The sequence below is a fragment of the Sciurus carolinensis genome, chromosome 7 (genome assembly GCF_902686445.1).
Source record: "Sciurus carolinensis chromosome 7, mSciCar1.2, whole genome shotgun sequence".
Taxonomy (NCBI): Eukaryota; Metazoa; Chordata; class Mammalia; order Rodentia; family Sciuridae; genus Sciurus; species Sciurus carolinensis.
This window is the reverse complement of record NC_062219.1, coordinates 118,318,353-118,329,358: the sequence shown is the minus strand read 5'-3', so window position 1 is coordinate 118,329,358 and position 11,006 is coordinate 118,318,353. Positions and strand designations below refer to the sequence as shown.

The window sequence follows — 11,006 nt, the reverse complement described above, 5'->3', positions numbered from 1 at the left end:
GAGGTTGAGGCAGGAGGGTCCCAAATTAGCAGCCAGCCTTAGAAATTTAGGCAGGCCCTAAGCAACTTAGTGAGACCCTGTCTCAAAATAAAAAATAAAAAGATCTGGAGGCTAAACTCAGTGGTAAAGTGTCCCTGGATTCAATCCCCAGCCCAAGCACGTGCACACGCGCACACACACACAGTCGCACAACTCTGCAAATGATTGGATGAAGAAGAAACACCAGGTGCCTGGAAGTAGGTAGCCATTAGGTAGCTGTGCCTTCTCTCATCCTTGGTGTGAGCCCCAGGGCCACTCCATCCCTGTCCAGGGCAGTGTTACCCTCCTTTCCTTTCATAGAACACCAGGGATGAACTTCAGGGATGAAAAAAAGCCAGATCTGAATCTCTATGTTCCCGCTCCTCTTAAGCCTGGTATAGATAAATGCGCAGAATATACTTGTGGGGTTTGCTCTCCATTTATTCCTGGAGTATTTACTTAGCACCTGCTGTGGGCCTGGCCTGGTACAAGGTTACTTGGGAAATATTAATGATGATTACCACCATTTAATTTTTAAATAACTGAATCAGACACCATGCTTAATTTTTTTTAGATATTATTCATGTTCCATAAAATCAACATCTTAAAGTATACAGTTCAGTGGTTTGTAGATTATTCACGAGGACCATGTGTGATTTTAAATTCTCAAAATTACTATCATTATCCACACTTTATAAATAAGGAAACTAGTGTTCAGAGAGGCTGAGTCACTTGCCCGTATCACTCAGCTGTGAACTGGCTGCACCCAGGCAGCTGAGACCAAAGTCTGACACTGGATCAGAGGCTTTTAGGATGGACCAGATAATGAAAGGTCTTAAAAGTCACCCATGAAATGAGGTCCTGGGGGTGGGGTGGATAATAGGGAGCCATTGCAAGTTGTTGAGTAGGTGAGGGATGAGACTAAAGTTCTGCCAAGTAACCTTGTAAAGTGACAGCATTTGGAGTAGCACCCCTAGGGTCTATTTCTAGAAAGAGCAGGAATGTGTCTGTCACTTCATTCCCTCTTAGTTTTGCTGGCTCTTTGCAAAACAAAAATCTGCATTGGGCTCTAGAGGTGTTGTTCTAGGTCCAGGGAATAAAAAAGCAGTAAGAACATAGTGTCTATCCCTAAAAGTCCCAGGTTTGTGGTGTCCTAGGACATGCAGACAGATAAGCCACAGTGTGGCCTGGGGAGTGCTGCTGAGGTTGGCATACAGGGTCCTGAGAACAGAGGAGAGTGACCAACAGCCCTGCAGGAGCAGGAACCAGGGCAGGGCGAGGGAAACTGGTGTTGGGATGGACACCTCTGTTTGCCCCAGAAGCAGCCCCTGAGACAAAGACTGCAGTGAGTAGTTTATTTGGGAAGAGGCGAAATGGGGAGCGTGACCATGCAGCAGCCAGCAGACGGTGCCTTGAATCAGTTATAGCCACAGACAACCAGTGCTCATTCCCACTGAGGCAACTATAGGACAGACTACCCACCTGAGGGGTGGGCGAGCCAGCCATTGCCTCAGAGGCTGAGGGCTGCTTCTGGAGGGCATCGATTTCCTGGCCCTCCTGGCCTGACCAGCACAGAATGGCAACTCAGGTTCCAGAAGCCAGGGAAAACCTCAGGCAAAGAACAAAGGTGCTGGCAGTCTGATGTGGGGCTGGAGCACAGTGTGGTGGTAAAGGTGAAAGCTGAGGGGATGGGCCAGGCCCTGACCACGAACTTCTGCCCTCAGGAAACGGCTGAGCAGGCATTCCTGCCAGGGGACCCGGATGATGAAGGGCCAGAGAGCTGTGCTTGGGGATCTCGGTGTAGCTGGAGTAGAAGGGGAGGGTTGGTGGAGGCAGAATGGAGGCCAGTGGCCGTACCTCAAGGTCATAGCCTTCTCCAGCCTCTCCCAAAGGAACCCCTAAAGAAGAGTCTGAAAGGCACCCCTGGGTGCATGGCCAATGAGTAGCCCCAGAAGTAAAACTTGCTCACCAGCCCAGGGAGCAGTGCTCCCAGAACTCGCTCAAGTGGATTGCTAGTGGGTGTTGCCACTGGACGGGTTATTTCTCCTCTGAGATACAAGAGTGCCAAGTATCTGTGGTCACCTGTGATGTCCGAGCTAGCCAGCAGACAGGCCAGCAGGTGCTGCAGACATGCTGTCTGGGCCTGGCAGCCAGAGTAGAACCAACTTGGCCCCTGGTCCACCCACCACATAACCACCGCTCCTCCCTCTGATTAAGAACTGCAAGCACGGAATGGGCCATGCCCAGATCTGGAATCATCAGCATCAGCGGTTTGCCTTTGCCATCCAAGACTGCAAACACGCTCTCATCTGACCTAATCCTTGGTGTTAATGATGGCAGAGCAATTTTGAGAGGCAACTCACAGCATCGATAAGGAGAGGAAAAGCACGGCGGGCCTTGGGGGCAGAGCTCCTGACAGAAGAGGCAGCTGCTGTCCTCCTCCCCACCAGGCACTTGGTGTAAACGCTGCCCCCTGATCTGCCCCGCTGGAGGAGGCGATGGAAGAAAAGGGATGGGGAGGAGTGGAAGTGGGAGCAGACAAGGGACAGGAAGTGGGGGCCACCTATACTGCACCTTAGAACACACTAGAAAAAGGCATCCTTTGCTCTGGATAAATACAGCCTTGAGCCAGGTAGGGTGCATGACTTACTGGGCAGAGTGTGGGTCAGATTTGAGGCCCCCCCAACCCCTACACTGGGTGTTCTTGTGCAGTAAACACCCCGAACCGCTATATACCCTGGGAGAGAAGTAAAGATAGAGGACATGACAGGAACTTGACACCACCATGGCACTAAGGAGGAAGGGGAGATGCAGTGTCTGATTCCATCCATTAACAGAAACACTAGAAGGGGCTTGGTGGGACCATCTAGGTTAAACCCCTTCTTTTGCTGAAAAGCTGAGCGAAGGGGAGTGATGGAATCAAGGTCACCTGGTTCTTCAATTACGAACTCTGCTAGTAACGGCAAGGTCAGGTACACCAGAACAATGAAGACCTGCTTCCGAAGGGGTGGGGAGAAGCCATGTGCTATTGGGGTAGAGGCAAGGAGGAGCCATGGGATTCTCCATGCCTCCCACCCCTCACTCCTCCTGGAAGGGTGGCAGCCTCCCTGGGTGACCAGCGTCCCCACCAGAACCCACGCCCCTCCCCAGGTCAGTCCAGCTAGCTCAGTCCGAATTCATCTGGGCAAAGGGAAGCCAGGGCTCTCCTGCTGCCGGCCCAGGGGACTTTCCTCCCCTAGGACCCACCCCACCCTGCCCTGCCCTGCCCCAGTGTCCACCAGCAGCCCAGGGACACTGGCCCCCACTCTAACTGCACCTGTTTCTCTTCCTTCCAGGCACTGGCACTTTTCCAGATGAGCGAGGCCTACCTGCCCCTGCAGTCTCCAGAGTGGGCCCTTCACAACGAGAAGGGAGTCCCCTGAAAGCCAAAGGCAGGGTGTGTCACTCCTCTGCCCAAGACCCTCCCCTGGCTCTCATCTGGCTCTGTGGTAAAAGGACTGAGCTACAGGCCTTTCCCTCCCCTCCCATCGCCCTTTTCCCCTCAGTGACTCCATTGCACCCACAGTGGCCTCTTCACGGTCCCTGCAGGCCCCTGTCTCAGGGCCTGTGTACCTGCTGTTCCCTTAGGCTGGAAGCCTCCCTGGGGTCCCTCAGGGCTCTCCCCAAAGGCCCCCTCTTCACAGAAGCTTCCCTGGCACACTACCTAACATCTCATCTAGTCACTCCTACTCCTTGGCCTTCCGTGGGTTTTCTTCACAGCAGCCTTCCTGTTTCCCGGATGCAGACAAGGACTTCATCTTAGTACCTATTGGATCCACAGCTCCTGGGACAGCACACAGATAACAAATAGCAGGTACCTGATTTGGCAAGTGACTAAATGAAAAGTCCACCCTTGCCCTTGGGAACGTAGTCAGTCCTTCATGAGGCCCCTCAGCCTCTACCCTCCAGTCCCACACAGGGCCTGGGTCTCTGCCACCACACGTATCTCATTGATCCTTCATCCAGAGAGCATTTGTTTGGCATTGATTATGAATTAAGCCATTGAATCCTTGTTTGACAACTATCAGGTTGAAATTCTCTGGGCCTCCCAGCCAGTACCTCAGAGGAAGGAAGAGATTCTTACCTATTTATCTTATTTACGGAGGACCTGCCACGTAATAAGCACCACAGCAAGAACTTAACAGCCATCAGACACTTAATCCCCACAAGAACCCTGCGATGCTGTTGTCCATTTAACAAACCTTACTCCTCTGTGCCTCAGCTGTGCCAGCTCACTACTAGGGTAGAGGGATGAGAAAGACGCAGCCGCTGTAGGAGCTCAGTCCCGTTAGGAATTAGGGACCCCATTTTGAGTTGATGTTCTGGAAAGCTGTAGAAGAATGGGTGGTATTTGCTGCATTTTTTCATACGAGGAGACTAAGGTCCAAGGTGGTTCAGTAACTTTACTTGCCCTGGAGACGACTAACTTGCCCAGACTCTCACAGTTCAGTGGCAGAGACAGGGTGCAAACTGACTATGTGGGTCCAAAGGCCTGTCTGCAGACATCATGCGAGCGCCTTCCACGGTCCTCAGGGTACCACCTCCGCTCCGCGGCCCCACTCAGAACCCTCACCAGGAGTCCCGGTCTCTGCCAACGTGGCCCAGGCCCCTCACAAGTCTGTAGGGCATATTCAGTGCCATGGGGCCTGTGCTCTGGGCCTTGACCCTCCCACTTTCACTCTGTCTGACTCTAGACACCACAGCCTGCCACCCGCCCTAAGACTCCTGCCTCAGAGTTTAATCCAGTTTTTAGCTTGGTATTGTTAGTCATGAATTATAGATCTCACTGATGCAAAAGACTTTAAAAGAGAGCCCAGCTCACCTCGATCTGGAAACGGAAGACAGAGGGAAAGACATTCACCAGGACTGTTTGGCCCATATGGAGCGACTGGCAGCAAAAGCTTATAATTTCTGGGATTAGAGTCGGAGTCCAAAGCCTCCTTCACTTCGAGTCCTTCAAGGAGAGATGGTCACTTTGACTTTGACCGATTGACATGAATGTGCCATCTCTGGGCCTCTGGCAATCAAGGCCAAAGTGACCTCCTTCCGTTTCTTCACCCCTGCCGTCATCAGGCTTTGTATCAACCAGCTCGGTTGCCCTGGCCTCGCCTCTCTGCCTGATCCAAATCCTACCCATCTTTTAGGTGCCATTTCTTCCAAGAAGCTAGCCTAGATTCCTCCCATGTGAATGAGTTTCTCCTATGACATCCACAAGTCTTCTCCTCCATATTTGTTTCCGTCCTTTCCCCCTTAGCAGGCAGGGACTGAGTCTTTTTACCTTGGTCCTCCAGCCCTGGCCTTTCCTAGCCTCAGCCTCCCTCTTGTTGCTGGATTTAATTTCCTTTCTCTTTCTCGTGGTGCTGGAGATTGACCTTAGGGCCTTGTGCATGCTAGGCAGGTGCTTAACCATGGAGTCACATCCCCAGCCCCTAATTTGATTGAATATCACCCCCCACTCAGCCAGTGGGCTCTGAGGCCTCCTGCACTCTCTCTCCAGTCCATGTAAGTTCATTGCCCTTATTCAAGCATCTAAGGAAATGGAACATGAGTCTTCACATTTCTTCAGAAGCTTAAAAGCAAATGAGGCCCCTCCTTAACTGCCAGCCTCAAAATGCCTTCCTGATTGGCATGCTCAGGCCCAGGCGAGGCGCGGGCCTCTCAACCAATCATGTTCCTGGAACTCATCCATCTCTGCCCTGACCCAGCTGCCTGCCTGAGGGTCTACCTTGGCCACAGACTCTGCACTCCCTCCCTCAGGTGACGGGTGTGTGTGGTGCAGGGAGAGGTGGGGGCCTGTCATTTCACCCCAGACTTGATTCTCTGTCACCACTGCTCCTCAACATCTCCTGTGGCCACCAAGGATGAAAGGCTCATTTTTTAAGCTCTAAATTCATTTTCATGCCAAGCTGCCTGTATTTGCTTGCCTGGCTGCCAAAGGTAACTGAAACGTGCATGAAATGCCATGAGGCTGGCTTTGTGTGGAAGCTGAGGTCCCCATGGCCCTGCCCTGGGGCGTGCCTGCTCGCATCTCCAGCCGCCTGCGTGATTTCCCTGGGTTTATTAGCTCTGGCCTTGCACCAGAGAGGAGCTCATCAGACACACTTCACGGCCTGCTTCCTCCACCTCTGCTAAGAACAGTTGCCCCGATTACGGGAGGTATTTGTTCCCCAGTTCTCTGATAATTCTATCAGAGCCTGGTAGAAGCTCAGGTGTCAGGCTTCGGGAGTGACTGTTGACAGTCCCTCAGAGATGCTGGCCTGCCTGGGGGCAGAGTGTGGGGTTCTCTCCACACTGTCTCATTTGTATTTGTTCCGAGGTTCCCCAGCTTAAAAAGGGGGTACCAGGGCCAGGCATGTAGTTCAGTGGTAGAATAATTGCTTAGCACACGCAGGTCCTGGGTTCAACCACAGCACCACACGTGCACGCGCGCGCGCACACACACACACACACACACACACACACACACAATGGGGACCATACACTCATTGTACCAACCTTTCAAGAGTTGGTATGAGATTCCATGTAGATAAGGAAGTGTTCAAAGCTCCCTGGAAGACAAAAAACATCATAAAATCATAGAAGTTTTGACCAGAGGGGGTTAGCATGAGTCTGGACCTCCCATTCTACAGATGGAATAATGAAGGCTGGGGAAAGTCAGGTGACCAGATCTGACTGAAAAAGCTTCTGTATTCTTTGAGCTACAGGGAGAGGGGTACAAAGAACAAGGAAACCATTCCAGTGGGAGTTTAGAGTGGCAGAGGGACAAAGCAGACCTCATGACTGAAGCTCAGTCTGCCAAGGCCCAGATAAGGGATGAAGAGCCTTCCTCTGAAATGGGAAATGTACTGCCTTCTTCATGGCTCTCGGAGGTGGTTAAATGGAATAGTGCAGGTAAGGTGCTGGCACCACCTGAGTCCTCAGACCCAAATCCCTCCCCTACTCTGGGTGGATCATACACAGCATCACACATGCTTTTTAAGAGGAATCGCAGCCTTCACGTGGTGCACACCAGTAATCCCAGCAACTCTCAGGAGGCTGAGGCAGGAGGATTGCGAGTTCACAGCCAGCCTCAGCAACTTAGCGAGGCCCCAAGCAACTCAACGAGACCGTGTCTTAAAATAAAAAAAAATTTAAAAAGGGTTGGGGATGTGGCTCAGTGGTAAAGTACCCTGGGTTCAATCCCCAGTATCACAAAAAGGAAGAAAAACAAACAAGGAAAGGACAAAGGGAACATCTTCTCTCAAAAATATTGCCAAAAAGACAATTGTAAACTTTGGATTTCCTTTCCCTTGGGGGCTTTTCCTGTACAGTGAACATGAAATGGTCCTTTTCCTCATCAGGATAACAAGGAAGTAGAAATATTAGTCTTCTCTCCTCCCCTGCAACTCCTGCCGTACAAGGTTCATGAGGTGGCAGCTCTTCATGGAGTTGTGGCCAGATTCTCACAGAGAGGAAAGCGATTTCTGTGAGATGAGCTGAGTGCTGAGGTATGACCCAATCAACATACTGTTTAGGGTCCTGTGGTCCCCTCCCTTCCCTGGGTCCTGAGAATGCCACAGGAGAGCAGTCAGGTTGGACAGCTCAGCCTGGGAGGCAGATTCTCTTTCATTACCTCATCTTCCTCTATATGCCAAAGGTAGAGATAACAAAAAGAGCTGAACTTGTAATCAGAAGTCCCCAAGTTCAAGTCCTAGTTCTGCCTTTTATGAGCCATGCAGCCCCTGGGCCCACTGTTCCATCCATTCATTCATTCTGTGCAAGGCTTTGTACCCTGGGTCCTCAGTTTGCTTATCTAGAAATAAGCATAATGCCAACCTCCGTGGTTGGTTTGGGGGAATAAGAGAAAACTATGAGTTATCTGCAGACCATGAAATACTTTCTTTTCCTCTAGGGTTCCAGCTCTTTAAAAGGCAGGCTGCAGGCCCAGGCCCTGGTCTCAGGGCTCCTCCAACCCTACCACACATGGAAGGACGGCTTCTCCTCCACCAGGTGCAATAGACAGGACAGAAGGCTGGTCAACCTGTGCCGACAGTGCTTCCGTAAGCTCCTGCGCCAGGCTGACATCTCCGTTCTAGTCTCCCACAATCTGAGCAGTTGCTGGTTTTCCACATACAAGGAGTGGCAGGCATGGCTTAGTAAAATAATGAAAGGCGTTGGCAGGCTTCTGCCTTTTGAAGAAGCTGTGAGGCTAAACTGTATTCTTAGTGGCCTCTAGTGGCCCATTTCCCAAATAGCATGCTAAGTGGAGACAGCCGGTAAAGGAACCTCCTGATTGACCTGGATGCAGACCTGGGGCTAAAGAGGCCTAGTTCAAATCTTGGCTGGATGAAGGAGGACACCAGATTCCAGAGGTGACATGATTTCCTGAGGTTGCACAAAGACCTCATAAGCCTTGTGCCACAAATCTTGCTACAACTGGCCATCTGTGATTTCGGTTACTTAAACTATCAGTTTGGAAGTACAAATGGGATCCGACTTCTCAATCAGACTGAGTCACCCTCGGAGACGCTACCATGTTTTCTTCCCTGCACTTCTGCTTCTGTCTGGAGTTATCACTGGAACATCCTCTGCCCCAGCATTTACCTGACCTGAAGTAATAACCCGTTCTACAGGCAACCAGGCTTTGAGGCCAAAAAGTGCTTGATGGCAGCACGCTCCCAGCTCTAACAAATGTGCTTTTCAATGCTTCCTCCTCCACACGCTGCAAGAATGTGGTGCCAAAAGGGGCCACAGCGATGCCTCAGATTGGCTCCAGGATCTGGGGGTAGGAATCATTTGCCTTGTGCAGGAAAAGCTATTTTGACATATTCTAGAGACACAATCCAAAAATAAATCAAGCTGAGGACTTCCAGAGGGCTGAGAGGAAAGGCTTGGCTGCCATGCCAGCTGCAGCCTGGGTCTATGACTTGGGGTACAGCTATTTCTGCCAATGGATCTTTATCTTTTTCTGATGGAGAACATTTTATTTGAATCATTCAGCAATAACCTCAAAGCAGTGCACAAGGTACTGAGAAGACCGAGAGAAGGAAAAGACAAGTCTTTGCTCTCAGAGGTCAGTGCAGTGGAGAGAGGTTGTGCAAGGTCAGGCTGCTAACAGGTTGGGATGAGGCAGGAGAGGGGCTGGGAATGTGGCTCAGGGGTAGAGTGCTTGCCTAGGAGAGGGGGTGGGGTGATGGCTTCAAGGGCCACTGGTAACAACAGCTGGCATTTTTTAGTGTTTAGATCCTGTTCTAAATGCCTGTTGTTGCTCATCCAATCTCATAAGTCTTATGAGGTTAGGATCATTATCTTCATTTTATAGTTGAAGAAACTAAAGCACATAGAAACTGAGACACTTGTTCAAGTTCACCAGCTGGTATGCGGTGGAGCTGGAATCTGAACCCTGGAGTTCTGGCTCCACAGCCCCTTTCCTTCATCACAATTGCTGATGCCACTCGCCCTGCACTTTTTATGTCTGTCTGCACCATCTTCCCCACTGTGCTACCCACACAGGGAGTCTCGTGCCACACACCACCGCCTGATATCCATAGTGTACTAAAGTGAAAATGGAGGGCACTGTTCCTTAACGCTCAACCTTAGCAGCCAAAGAAAAAGCTGGTGAACTCAAGCTGTGCTTTGAATCTCTTCACTCTTCCAAGGTCACCTGCATGCAGCAGAGCCCTGGTCTAGGAGGCAGAAGACTGAGTGATGGTCTGGACTGCCTCGTGCTGAGAAAGAACCCCCACCCAGGTTCACGTTGAAAGTGCCCAGGGAGTGTGACCTCTCAAACCTGGCTACGCTAAGCGCGGTGCCCGGACCAGCAGTCACATCTCTGGGGACCCGGTGAGCACAGAATCTCTGGCTAAATGCGGAATGAGGCTGCTTTCTGACAGGTTCCTTGTGCTTCCTGTGTAATGGGTGAAAAGGGCCCCTACACTCCCTAGTGCCAACTTCTACCTGTTCCAGGGGCACTTACAGGAAGGCCTTTCACTGCTTATTCCCAAGTTGAAAACCTTTCCTCAAGTCTACCAACTCCTCCCCATCAAAGTCGTCTCTCTTGTCCTAGACGAGCCCAGCAGTCCCACGCTGACCTTTGTTCATCTCTAAGCTACAAATGGATCCTTGCCTTCTCCTCACAAGCCACCCTCACCTTGGCCTCTGAGATGTGGCTAAATGAGTGATCTGTGCATTTGCACACCCACTGATTGGTGCTCATGGTTCTTATTCTCAGAGAGTAATTAAGTAGGATCCCTTTTAAATAAGCTCCCCTCACACAGAAACAGGAATGTCTGCATCTCTGGCTAAATGGCAGAGCACCAAGGATTGTCCAATTCCAGTCTCACTCTTTGAGGTCACATACTTTATGAAAACTGGTCCTTGCCCATGTGTGGCTGCCTTGGCACCATCTGGGGTACCTTTCCAAAAACAGGGAACTGTGCCTGCACCACTCTGTACCACTGTTCCTGCACATAGAACCTTCTTTACTTCAAAGGAACATTGATATTTTCACTTGCCTGTGCCCTGAATGGAAGTGGCAATTCTCAGGATTAGAATTCGGGGAGGTTAGCGGAGGGGTGTCTCATTCCTTGCTCTAGAGTCAGCTTCAATTATGTCCACCCAGGTCAGTTCAAAGAAATGTTATTTCTATTATCCCAAGACATAGAACATGATTTTGTAAACCAAAACCATCTCTGAAAAGTTACAAAGTTAAAATATTTTGTTGCTAGGTTTTATTTTTGTTTTTGTTGAGAGAAGACACAGAAAGATGGAGAGAGGGGCCGAAGGTAGGGAAGGTTTGGAGAAAAGAACCTTGGCCATTTCAAAAAGCAAATCATGGTTTCTAAAATTCATAACTATAAGGAATATTAAAGTTACAATCCCCTCTCCAAGGAGCTACTGGTTTAAGGAAGTACAGGCCACAACACATTTGCCTCTGGCCTTCTGGCAGTGGGCAGGTGGCTCCCCTGCAA

The 11,006-nt window shown here is 50.5% G+C and overlaps 1 non-coding gene across 1 annotated transcript; it reads right to left on the bottom strand.

Annotated features, from left to right (window-relative positions):
• Positions 1-215: 215 nt before the first annotated feature.
• LOC124989849 (U6atac minor spliceosomal RNA) lies at positions 216-344 on the bottom strand. The gene has a single exon (XR_007109662.1). It is a non-coding gene; the product is annotated as a U6atac minor spliceosomal RNA (small nuclear RNA).
• Between the last annotated feature and the right edge of the window lie 10,662 nt (positions 345-11,006).